The 12,893-nt window shown below is 37.7% G+C and overlaps 1 long non-coding RNA gene across 3 annotated transcripts; it reads left to right on the top strand.

Moving 5' to 3' along the window:
• Positions 1–6,208: 6,208 nt before the first annotated feature.
• LOC117282818 lies at positions 6,209–12,628 on the top strand. 3 transcript variants are annotated; one of them, XR_004513709.1, is made up of 3 exons: positions 6,209–6,360; positions 8,345–8,514; positions 10,350–12,628. It is a non-coding gene; the product is annotated as an uncharacterized LOC117282818 (long non-coding RNA). The 3 variants fall into 3 exon arrangements; XR_004513708.1 differs by having other exon boundaries at positions 6,209–6,370; XR_004513707.1 differs by having other exon boundaries at positions 6,209–6,378.
• Positions 12,629–12,893: the final 265 nt, after the last annotated feature.

The following is a 12,893-nucleotide window of genomic DNA, read 5'->3' as shown; positions in this document are numbered from 1 at the left end:
AGGTTGCTGTTTTGACTCCCAATGAGGTCATTGGATTTTTGAATTGGCCTAATGCTTCCAGCCGCACTGTGGCCCTGGGGTCGACTCAGCCTCTAACAGAAATGAGTACCAGGAATCTTCTTGGGTCTAAGGGGCAGCTGACCCATAATACTGATTACCTCACCGCCATCTGTGAGCTGATTGTTTATAAAATGTGGGAGCCTCAATGTCTCACAACTCTATTGGCCTCCACAGCCTCATACAAGGAAAGTTTATGTCATTCCCAGGTTATCTGAAATTCTTAAAAATGTATTAACATCTACCATAGTTTCTTCGTATGGCGTTTATATTTATATCATAATACACCAAAATAATGCAATCACATTATACAGCCAAGAAATCAAAGCCGTGTGTCAGCCATCGTTTCTGTCAGGTACTGTCCTTTGAACTAAGAATGGTGTCAGTAAAGTTGCCGGAGGGCTCATAATTTGTAGTGATGGATATTTGAAATCTCACAAAGCTCAATTCAGAATATTGCTGTTTACTTTTAAGTGGAATATTTTTACTTGCAGTAAGTTGATACCTTATAAGAATTTCTATCTCAACATTTGTTACTCTTTTGTTAGTAATATTTTTATTTGTGCTTTGTGACATAATGTAAGTGAATTCTAATGTGACATGTTGCTGATGAAAAAGGAGTATTCTCGTGTACGAGACTTTCAAACTGACTGTGAACCTGACCCATTTTAATATTATAGTCTTCTGGATTATGACAACATATTCCAGTCTGGTTTTTGGGTACAAACATTTTGGCTGAACGGACTGACACCATCTTAGGGCTCTAAGCCTGTACAGGAAGTATTTTCCGCCAGAATGTTAGTACCCACCAAAGAGACTATGACACAGTGTTGTACCTAGGAGTGGAAATGACCTTTGAGAGCTAATTAGATGTTCCAGATGAAAGGAAGAGCCAGGGGAAATGACCAGTTCACATTAAAAGTATGTTGTTACAGTGTAGGATTGTGAATTTTTTCCATACTGTTGCTGAGAATGATAGTTATGACATCTTAAGCCACTGGAAATAGATTCCTCAAAATGAAGTGCTCTGGAACTAATTGGTTGACATCTAGCGGTGTCTAGTTCCATTTCCAGCTCTGGCTACAGCACAGAAGTCTAGAATATGAGTCTCCGTGTTTTGAAAACTTCAGATCCTAAATAAACAAATTTTGAGGCTGATAAGTGCATAACATATTACTGAAGCTTAGAATGGTTCAGATTTATCAAGTGCCATCTGGTATACCAAAAGTTTATGGCTTCTATTGCATTTTAAGATACATGTTTCCATATTGTATTTGGAAATTTATATAAAATGTTATTTTTTTATATTATCATTGTCTTCCTGTTTTGAAATTAAAATGTTATGTTTCTAATACTAATTTTAATTAGTATAATCATAATACTTCAACTGTTGACATAATTGCAAGATTGTTTTACTTAAAAAATAAATTAGAGTTGATATTTTTTTATATGCAAAACAATGAAAATTTTGTCTTATGCTAGGAAGAACAGAGTTTTGCAAAACTATGACTGATAAAGACATTGTGATAATATATGAAATATTTTACATTTCTTGAAATCACCAGGATAACTACTAAATATTTACATTATTAAATAAAATTATTTCTTGAACCTCGACATGTATACAACTAGTGATGTAATAATTATACAGTGAATTTTCTAGACAGTGTTTTCATGAAGTTAAGAGTTTGCCTTACTTCACAGATGGATTGTCTGACTCTTCAGTTTGAGCATACATTTGAAAATCATACTCCCTGTTCTTTGCCCTGCTTTGAAACAAGGAGTTTTATAATTTATTTGCAAATTGTAGTAAACTTATATTCATTGTCTGAACATTCAAATCCACACAATATCAGTTTGATTTGAGGGGTGCTTGATACTTTCACCCCCAAGAATTCTGGTGCTGATTTAAATGCCAGCCCAGCCATTTGTTGCAGGACCCTGACATACTTGTAATATTCCACAGGAAAGAAATGAGTTGTGAACAGTCTATATATCTGTAAGGAACAGCAGGGTGCACCATCTAATGGAAGATGAAAAGACTATATGCTTAAAAGGGTGTTCTGAAAGAGAACTATTTTGTTTTATCACAGCATGTTACTGTGTGACCTTGATCAGTCTGGAAAACGCAGCAATAGATGACCCCCCTGGAACAGGGGAGCAGAAGGCTTAAAAACCAAATTCAGCCTGATGCTTTGAAGTTGAGGTTGGGTGGGATATTATGCAATGCAATATAGTATATTATCTAAGTGCTGCAAGCTATTTATGCCAGTTCTTGCCAATGTATTACTGTTGTGATGTAATGTATCTTGGTTCCTATCACTAAATTTTGTAATGTTCAGAAATATTTTGTTATTCAATGGATCCAAGAAAGATTCCTTTTAAGGCCACTGTTTTCACCCCTTAGTTTAGAAAGCTCTGTAGTGTTGCATACCTAGAACACTATAGCCGCAGATCAGAAAGAAATATTTTTATTACACTGTTAGGAATCCAGAGTTGGTTTTAACATAAATAAGGTCATGACCATGGTTGCTCTCCGTCCAGTAAGTAGCAGTTACATCTCAGCTCTTATCTTTGCATTTATGTTCACAGTACAGAACTTCGAACAGCTGTCTTGTGAGTTTTTTTCCTTCCTTTTTTTTTCTTTTTCTTTTTCTTTTCCATTATGGCTCTGTTATTGTAGGTGTGCAAATATTTTATGAAGATCGTGGACTTCTGAAATACAACAACTTGTAGTTTGGTAGATAGCAAGCAATATACCAGAGGAACCTGTTTCCTTCTTGCCGAAGGTAATGATCATGTTCATTGCTTTTACAGCCTTAGATTTAAGATATTTAGACGATTGCTCAGTTTTACTGTAATCATCAATGTGGTTATACAATGTACGAGTAGGTTTCACATCACTGATGTTGTCTTGTGTTATTTTAAACTACCAAAGAATGTGATTTGTTTCATTCTGGTCCGTCACACTAATATTATGAAAAAAGTTAAACAGTTCCGTCCAGTGTGACAAGTTAAAACTTTCTTACGTCATGTTTTGGTCTTCAGAGACCATCTTCAGAGGGACACCTTAACAAACTAACTATAAATATTTTAATGTATTGGAACAGCTGCTGTAGTTGTAAAGACTTTAGATTTTACAGCCACTTGTATATTGTTTATATTGTATGATTATATTTTAACTTTTAGAACATGTACTGTAATAGTGGCTTCTAACTGTATTGATGTAAAGGTGTCCCTCTGAAGATGGTCTCTGAAGACTGAAACATGTAAGGGCATGAATAATTGACGTAAGAAAGTCTTAACTAGTCACACTGGACGGAACTGTTTAACTTTTTCATACCAAAGAATATTGTGCAATATTTAAGCAGACAATGTGTATGTGCTTATACTAACAATGCTAAGGTTTTGTTTGCCACTGTACTTTAAGATATTAATTACATTCTTCATTTGTTACCCTGTGTGGATTTCGGTGGTGTTGCTGATATTTCAGAGGTACGTGCAGCTTCTGTTTTCAGGGTCAAAGTATGTCAGGTGGTTGAATTTCTTTGTAGATATAGAAACTCACATTACATTCTTGAACTGTGAAGATGGAGGCAGAATATACCTCAGAAATGTCACCAATATTAGTGACATCCATACAGTGTAACAACATGAGAGTGAAATTAACGTCAGCAATTGACCACCGGGAAAGCTTAAAATCACTAATTATACTTTTTTATATAGAAGAGAAAAAAGTTATATAATTGTGTAAACTTCTAAACCATATGTTTCTGAGCTGAATTTACAACTGTATATTTTTATATTAATGTGTCAAGTTATATCTGTATGGTTGTGGGATTAAACATGTGCTGTACTAAGTAAGATTATGTGCCTATCATAACTCTAACCCCGTTTAAATCCAGTTCATCACCTGATTTTTGGAGTGTACTGTGTTCATCAACACCAGTATTTTGGAAGATGGGTTTGAAGTTAGGGAACCAGCTGCAGTTTAAATATGATTTAGAGCAAAACACATTCTGAAATGTCATTCCCTGAAAATAAGGTAGAACTATGGAAATATGTGAAGCTATGCAATACAACATGGGAATCATCAAAGTGCATTATCTCTTTTTCACCCAAAAGTGGAGATAGAACAGTCCAATACTCAGAAGATGAATTATGCTTGGGCACACCAAACTGTGAATTTGTCATCCTATTATCAACATATACTCTCCCCTGAGTTGTTTTTTTCTGTAATTTAACTTGAAACCGTTCATGGAAGAGTTTAGCATGAACAGGGGCTACCATGAGCCAGGTCCAGCTTGCATTTGTGCACTGTAATGGCAGGTTCAGGTGATGTCGTCTAAGGGACTACAGCAGCAGAATGCAGTCTCTGAGCTCTGTTGCAGCAGACTGATGACAACACAGTGAGACACTTTACAACACAACCTGAAGTTACACATACTGTGTGCACTTTGTGTTCGATTTGTAATATACAGGGTGATTTAAGCAGGAACCCAGTGTTCATAATATTTCATTAAATTGGCCCCAGCCCATTAATACATGATGTTAATGACATTCCTCATGTTGTATCCCCTGAGTTTGGGGATGGCGGAGCATTAGCCGAGCGGGACCTGTAGTTTCGTTGTTTGGTGGATGGAGATGACTGTTAAAAGAGCTAGCTTAAAACGATGTTTATTATATGCACTTTGCATTTGTACAGACTAGAGGACAGGTATATCGCCTAAGGCCAATGGCGAAGGCCGGCTTCTAAACAGCATAGAGTCCCCCCCCCGTACAGATTCGTAGTGACTGGCTTTACAACTGTATTAACTTGGTTTTTATACTGGTATTTGGGATAGTTTCTCCTGGAAACTTCTGCTGCCCTTTCCCCTTATGGTGACACTGATCAAGCTTGAGGACGTTCTGTAGATCTTGGCCTAATTGTACATTGGTCTTTCTCTTGGACTTTTACTGATGTATGTGGTATGTTTTCAAAAACAAAAACGTTCTACTTTTGTCTTTGCCCTTGGGCTACAGGACAAGATAACTTTAGAAACTTTACAAACAACATCTGTGAAAGTTCAAATTACAATATTTCCCTGTGGTACAGTCCTTGTCACAAGTTTGATATTTTGTTCATAAATCATCATAGTTTATTCCACATCACCAAGTTACTGTTAGCATATACAGCACTCATATTGGGTTCTCATTCAGAAAGTCGTCCTGTATAATAAAGAAGAAAGGAAAGATCATTAAAGAGAGAGAGTAGGAAAATACCATTAACATTAGGTTCTTGTTTAAAAGAATCACCCTGTATATTTTTAATTGAATAATTAATGATGATGTCAGTATCTAGCTCTATGTATTAACTTAGAATGTATGATGTTGACAGGTTGTCTATATCTGTTTGTGTTTCTTCTGTATTTTTCAGACCAGAATCAGACCATTTTGCTAAGTTTCTGACTCGTAAAGGAGAGATTTCTAAGATTTGATTCTGAAAGCAATGAGAATGCCATTGACATTCTGTGCTTCTGCACACCAGTTTTTGTTTCTCATTATGAAGCAAGAACACAGCAATGAATGTAACCTAATTTAAAATTATTCATGTTTAAAATCATACAATTTTAGTATTTGTTTGAGGTACTATGCTACAAGCCAGAAAATCATGGGCTCAATTCCCGATGACGTCATTGGATTTTTCAGTTGACCTACTCCTTCCAGCTGCATTATGGCCCTGGGTTTGACTCAGCCTCTACCAAAGATGAGTAACAGGAATATTCCTGGGGTAAAGGGCGGCTGGTAGTTAAGGCTGGCAACTTCACTGCCATCTGTGAGCGGATTGTCTAGAAAGTGTGGGAGCCTTGATGTCTCACAACCATATGGGCCTTCACTTTCTGTTACAGGGATATCTTTACTTTACCTTTTACCTTATAATCAGAATTCAAGGTCAGCAAGGATGAAAAGATTTGTACTGTAGTCACACTGTAATCAGTTATTTTATATTTTTAATTAATGAAATGTGTTTATTGGAAACCAACTTAAAATGTAATACTCTCACTGCTATGTTATCTTATTCCCTTTTACTGTCTGTTGATAATATAATGTAATATGAATATCCTATCATTAATTTGTCCAAAGGTAAAATTATCCATGTCCTTAATTAAGCACCATGCCATGAAGATGTAGAGGAGTGGAGGTATAGCTTCAAACATTCTCAGTCTCAGCATTAGAAGAACTAAGTGGTCACCTTTGCACTCCGACAACCTCTGAGGAACAAACCCCAGTACCCACTGGATATGAGGCTGTGTGGACCTCACAGTCAGTCTTGGTACCGTGGTAAAGAGGATAATGTACTTCTGCATGAAATTGAACCCTTGTTATTCAGCACGCAGTCTAGTCACTACTGACTGAGCTTACCAGTTCCTCTTTCTTAAATCTGTCATTAATTTATAGATAATGATGCTGTAATTTTCAGTTTTTCCATTTAATGAGTCTTAATACCTTCATTGCTTTTATCTAACCTTGTACAAATTCTTATATGCCTGAAATGTTTGCTTTATGCTATTGTCGTGTGTTTGCTAGGAAACCTGACAAGAAATTGTGTGGGTTCTCGGATTTGAATGAATACCTTTATTGGACAGACGCTTTTACGCTCACACTTACAGTTATACTCCATGTCCTTTAGACGTTTCTTCTCCAGTGTTACACAACGCTTCTGTTCTAGTCGGATAATAACTCTTTCCTGCTAAAGTTGAATACAAACTCTGCTGGTCTCTGGGTGATATTGAACTGTTATAACTTGCCCTCAGACTGCACAGGGAATACCTTGTCGAAGGGTTAATTCTGCCTGCTGTTAAGCAACAAATGCAGGACTACATGTCTGCCTCAAACAATTCGCGTGTAATGATGGAAACTCCATTGTTAGTCTTTCATTTCCGGGGCAATGATTTCCTAGGCTTCGTTGCCTAGCAATTGCTAGCCGTTGTATAGCAATGGATGCATTCTGATTCAAAATATTCCGGTCCTAGGCAGCACACCACACTGTTATTCTTCATATGGTGTGTTTTCCTGCACCCAAAATGGCTTCCATATATCAGGGCAGCTGAAAGGAAACCTGTTCACGTGTTTGTCGAGGCTGCCATGGTGCATCAGGTCCGGCAACAGCAGTCCAGGGAATTCTTTATGGAGGGGATACATCAGCCAGTGCATCAATGGGACCCCTGCCTCGCCATCCACAAGGACTGATTGTAATAGCCTCTGCTCCTTCACCCAGAACAATCCCTGAACAGGTTTCATGTCAATGGCCCTGATAATAATGTAGGAATTGTCATCTCTTTATGAAGTTAGTGATGTTAATTTTGTCTTGCTTTCATTGTTCTGCAGTTTCTTCTCATCTCAGGAATTCTTTTGCTGTGTCTCATGAACCTCATTAAAATAGTGTATTGTACGTTAAGTATATAAATTGTGGAATCTAATTAGTTATAGAGTTTTAAGAATTGTTCAAAAACTCAAACACCAATTTGAAGCTTTTTTTTTACCACGTTTGTACAATTAGAATGATCAAGTGAAGGAGGATGAGGTGGGCAGGGCATGTAGCATGAATGGGGGAGATGAATACATATAGGATATTGGTGGGAAAATCAGAAGGAAGGAGTCCACTGGGAAGACCAAGGCATATGAGTATGAGTATGAATATGAGGGGTGAGCCATAAAACTGGCCCTTGCACTGCAACTTTCAGTGGTCTATTGTGCTTCCCCTTTGGATTAACTCTTTATTAATCCTACACTTCGAATGAAATGTAGGACTTTGTTTACAGGGGTGTCATAAAAGTCGCTGGGTTCCATGAAGAATTGACCCAGGTGGCCATATCTTAAATAAGCTGTAGCCTCACAGTCACATAAGATGTGTGTGGTTGATTCATCTTCTTGTAAGCACCTCTCACAAGTTGGATCCTCTGTCAGTCCCAGTTTGGAAAGGTGTCCTTTTAGGTGGCAGTGTCCAGTAAGTAATCCTACCACAGACCAAGGGGTAGGTGGGTGGATAATATTAAAACAGAAGTTAGAGAGATAGGATGGGATGGTATGGATTGCATTGATATGGCTCAGAATAGGGACCAGTGGAGGGCTCTTGTGAACAGGGTAATGAACCTTCGGGTTCCATAAAATGCAGGGAAATTCTTGAATAGCTGCAGATTTGGCTTCTCCTCAAGAAGGGCTCAGCTCCATACGTAAGTAAGTACCATGTTTGTGCATTAAACCATTACCTGTCATTACATAGAGGGTACATTTTTATTTTTCCCAGATGTTGCTTGCAGATTCTACTGAAATTCTTACTGTGGCCAATTAAATGAATCACAATAATTGAACCAGGAAATGGAATTAACTGCAACATCATTCAGTGTGTGGCTGGTTTTATAGCAGTTTGATGTATATATGTCTGAGAACATCATGGTTTCTCTTCATCCAAAACTTGTAAGTACAGGCTGAAGCATATCCCATAGAACACTATTTTTTTTTTTAGTTTATTTTGTGTTCTCTATATTTTTAATTTCCTACTATGAGTAATCTTCATATGAATAAGAGCCATTTCCTGTTGTAACATTTCTGTCAGTAAATGTTTTCAAGTAAATCTTATATGTTGAAACATTCAATTTATTCCATTGATGAATTTATGTCCCTCTAATTCTTAAGTGAGTGTGTTATGGTTTTATATTATGACAAACATCTTGTCCTCACTTAATCTATAAAAAAATCCTTGGATACAGGTTTTCTTTTGGTTATTCAATTGTTGTAAGTGGGATGATGTATTTTATGATTGATGTGTATGAAATCTACAGGTAGTTAAGTTTTATAGGATAGTTGACCTATGCGTGATAATTATGCTGTATTTTTTTTATTGCTAGTGGGGTGGGACTAAGTCCCTTGTACTGCGGCCACTTCTGGCATATTGTACCAGCCCCAGATGATAGGTGAGGGTGATTGTGGAGCAATTGGTAGAAAGAAGATTGGCAGGGGAACCGAAGTACTCGGAGAAAACCTGCCCCAGCACCACTTTGGCCACCACAAATCCCACTTGACCGCTGCGGTGGGAAGCCAGCGACTAACCACTTGAGCTATGGTGCAATATATGTTATATTAATATGTAGTTACTGACTTGTTCTATATCTGTAGGTTGTATCACCAAATATGGATTCTTGAAACAAATAAATCGATTGATTGATTGATTGATTGAATGAATGAATGAATGTTTAGAGGAAGGAATGGGCTTTCACATGAAATATTTCTATTGTTTGAAGTTCATCTGAGGGAAGTATTGTGGGGTTTTCTATGCTACTGCATTTACTATCAGCTATTGTCATTTTAACAGATAGTTGTATGGTAGTGTCATGGCAGCCAAAGGTTTCTATATGTAGGGAGCTTTTATTTACTCATGAAGGAAGGAGGAGAGTAGTTCCGATAACCTAAAATGGTGGCTTCACACTGTAGGATTTAAAGCTTTCACTGCTTGGATCAATGACTGATCAGAGGACATTTTTGGGAAAGTTGGATGTTTGGCCATCCTAAATTATTGGGTTAAATATGTATGAATAATAGAACCAACACTGATGAACACTTCATAGCTTGAAATATATTCCAACATATCTTTTTCTAGATTCAATATAACATTGGGTTATGTGCATACATTCAAGTCCACATTCATTCTTAGGCCTGTTTGTTTCTACAACAGTTGAATGAGCTTCCAAAATACATTTTTATTATTTTTCTTAAAAGTAAATCCTGTTCTTTATATACTACCATTTATCTACACTAAGTAACATGCTTTCCTATTGAAATTTCTAAATTTAGTTACAATTTTATTCATGTACCTTAAAATAATAAGTCTTACAAAAGCAGCATTTCCAGTTTGACATCTGTAAAAAGGAAAGAATTACAAACCTGTGAAGCATAATGGGTATTAACAGAAATTACATTGATTTAAACAATCCATAGAGTATGTTGTGTATTTATACAGACTGAACCTCTGAACGTGCAATATTTACAAAACACGAATCCGACAGCTAATACTTAACAACAGTACCATATTATCTACAAGCTCTTATCCAGTTTACATCAAAACATTAACCCAGAGTTATTGTCTTAGAGAGTTAACTGTAAAACATGGCAACACACTTAATGATTAATCACCATTATAGCTAAATTAAATTAAAAGTTTTCTAAGTACAGAAAATTTTTCTTCAGTTATATTCTCCTAATTTTAATATTATGTGTTTTCCATTACACAAATCCTACGAATTTTTTCTCCTCAGATACAGACTAGAAGTTCATTGTTCCATGTATAACACCCAATAGCATCATGGACAAAAAGTGGAGATGAAAGTAAAATAAAATGGAAGTCCTCCACATGCTTAATTAAGCAGCATTCCAGTGAAAGTGGTGGTATAGATCCACATATTCTTGACACTAGGCAGAGGTGAGTGGTCAGCTTTATACTTAAGTCAGTTTAACCGTAGGAAGGAACTCCCAGTATATCTTGGTTAGGAGGCTGGTTGGGATCAAAAGTCAATCTGGATGCCCCAGTAAAGGAAACAAATATTTTCCCCCACTGAGAATCAAACCCTCATCGTTTAGTCTCTATCCTAGTCAGTTTGTTGCCCAAATTGGCCTGACTGTATTCATAGCAATATATTTTCCATAGTAAAGTATAATTTTCATTTTAAGATGCATTTCCCGATATGAGCAATGAGGAACGGGAGCAGAGATGTCTGGAGCAAACAAGGGCATGATTTGTTGTGACAAAACAGTTGATCTTGTATGTGTAAAAGTGCTGCCATAAATTTCCAGAAACTTGCGTGCAGGCTTGCTTCATAAAACGTTAAAAACACAACAAGAAGTCTGTTGTGGTCCTGTGGGCCATGACACTACTCATAGTGGTAGGTGGTTACCAGTATTTCAGAGGAATATGCCACCTCTGTCTTCATGATAAGCGACCCAAGTTGGGAAGTTGGCAGATTATATTAGGGGCGTGGGGATAAGAGCAGGTTAGGAAGAACAGAGTAGCCAATCAATGCCAGGGATGGAGAGGATGACACTGGGCCTTGAGCTGGCCAATGAGAACTGTAGGGCCCAAAGGTGGGGCAACAGCAGTTAAGAGCCATGTCCCATGGGATATGACGTATGGTCTTCTAGATGTTTACTTATGTTAGGGAACATACTGCCTGTATCTGCAGGGTTGAACAGTAAGTCAAGCATGCAAATGAACTGCATCACATCCCCGAAGAAGATACTGTTCATAGTCACTGTCATGGGAACCTGAAATCTCACGGGACAGTAACACTTTCTCAACTTGGCCCTCTTCAACCCAGAATGTGGTGGCATTATGTTCTCCTGAAACACTGGTATCAGTCTACCAGACTGCAGTGCGTCATATCCCTGAAGATGGCAGCATAAATCTTCAGTGTCATTAAAACCTCAAATTGCATACATTAAGATGTGTTTGTAACATGCAGATGAGAGTTGGTTTGTGGAACCTATGAAGAAATTTTAGTTGGCTTCTGGACCATTGATGTCTGTAATTCCTTGAGCAGGTCTGTGGAATTATGATCGAAACTTCGAACCTCTTTCTGATTACAGTGTTATACATGCTTTATTATTGAAAAGGAATAGATGAAAGAAACTAAGTATTTCATTACTGCCTTGGGAGTATATATTCAGTATTTTTCTTTACGGTCAGTTTATGTATAGAACATATGATCCGTCAAATCAACGACAAACTGGGTACAACACACAATGAACAAAATTCCATTGCTCTGATTTTGTTGGTGATGTTATGTACAGGGTGTTTCTGTAGGCCCTTCAGTATTGCTTGTTGTATGGACTGTGACCTGAAGTTACGTAGGAACCATCTGGTAATTTATATCTTGATTGACTGAGCAGCCATTAGCTTCTCAAGATGGACTCTGCTCCATTTGGGTAGTATTTATAGGCTGTGTTTCTCGATGTGGCCTCTCATTTGCACATGAGAAGAATGGCAAGAAGTAGCAGGGCAGTGGATGCAGTTACACTGTGGGACGGAGAAAGAGTGATGCAATTTACCTAAGGCTGTCCTATATCCTATACATGCCATACAATCCTATCTCAGTTAGTGAACTTGACGAAATCCACTGCTCGTTCTGCTGAGCATGGCCTGATCTAGGTATACAGAAGATGTGACACGTCAGGCAGTGCCATCTGAAGTATATCCATGTAAATATTTAATGTGTGATGGTATGGCAGTTTGTTACAAGATTATGGTCTTTATGTATATGTGGCTATGTAGTTCGGTAGTTAGATACCAACATTTACTCGTCTACCCTGAAGATGCAGGCAGCAGGCTCTTCTGAAACATTGGCGCCCTTCTACTGAACTGCACTGTTGTCACATCACAAAAGATAATAATTTTTAATTCTCACTACCATGAGAACTTGAAACATCGTGACCTGTTTATTCTTTGGTGGTATGCAGTGATGCAGCATATCAACACTTTTTTTTTAATTCACTTATTGGGGAGTGGAGTCCAGTTGGGTCCACTCGGCATGGCGGCCACTGATTGGCCTATTGTACCTGCCCCGGGTGATTATGATGATGGAGAATTTGGTGGAATGAAGATTGGCAAGCAAAACCGAAGTACTCGGAGAAAACCCACCCCAGCCCCACTTTGTCCACCACAAATCCCACTTGACCAGACCCGGGATTGAACACGGGCTGCTGTGGTGGGAAGCCAGCGACAAACTGTTTGAGCTATGGCACGGCCTATCAACACCTTACTCAAATATGAAAATAACATTTAAAAAAATCCCCTACTAAATGTGAAA

The sequence above is a fragment of the Cryptotermes secundus genome, unplaced genomic scaffold, assembly GCF_002891405.2.
Source record: "Cryptotermes secundus unplaced genomic scaffold, Csec_1.0 scaffold632, whole genome shotgun sequence".
NCBI lineage: Eukaryota > Metazoa > Arthropoda > Insecta > Blattodea > Kalotermitidae > Cryptotermes > Cryptotermes secundus.
The sequence above is the reverse complement of the archived record's forward strand: the minus strand, read 5'-3'. Positions and strand labels throughout refer to the sequence as shown.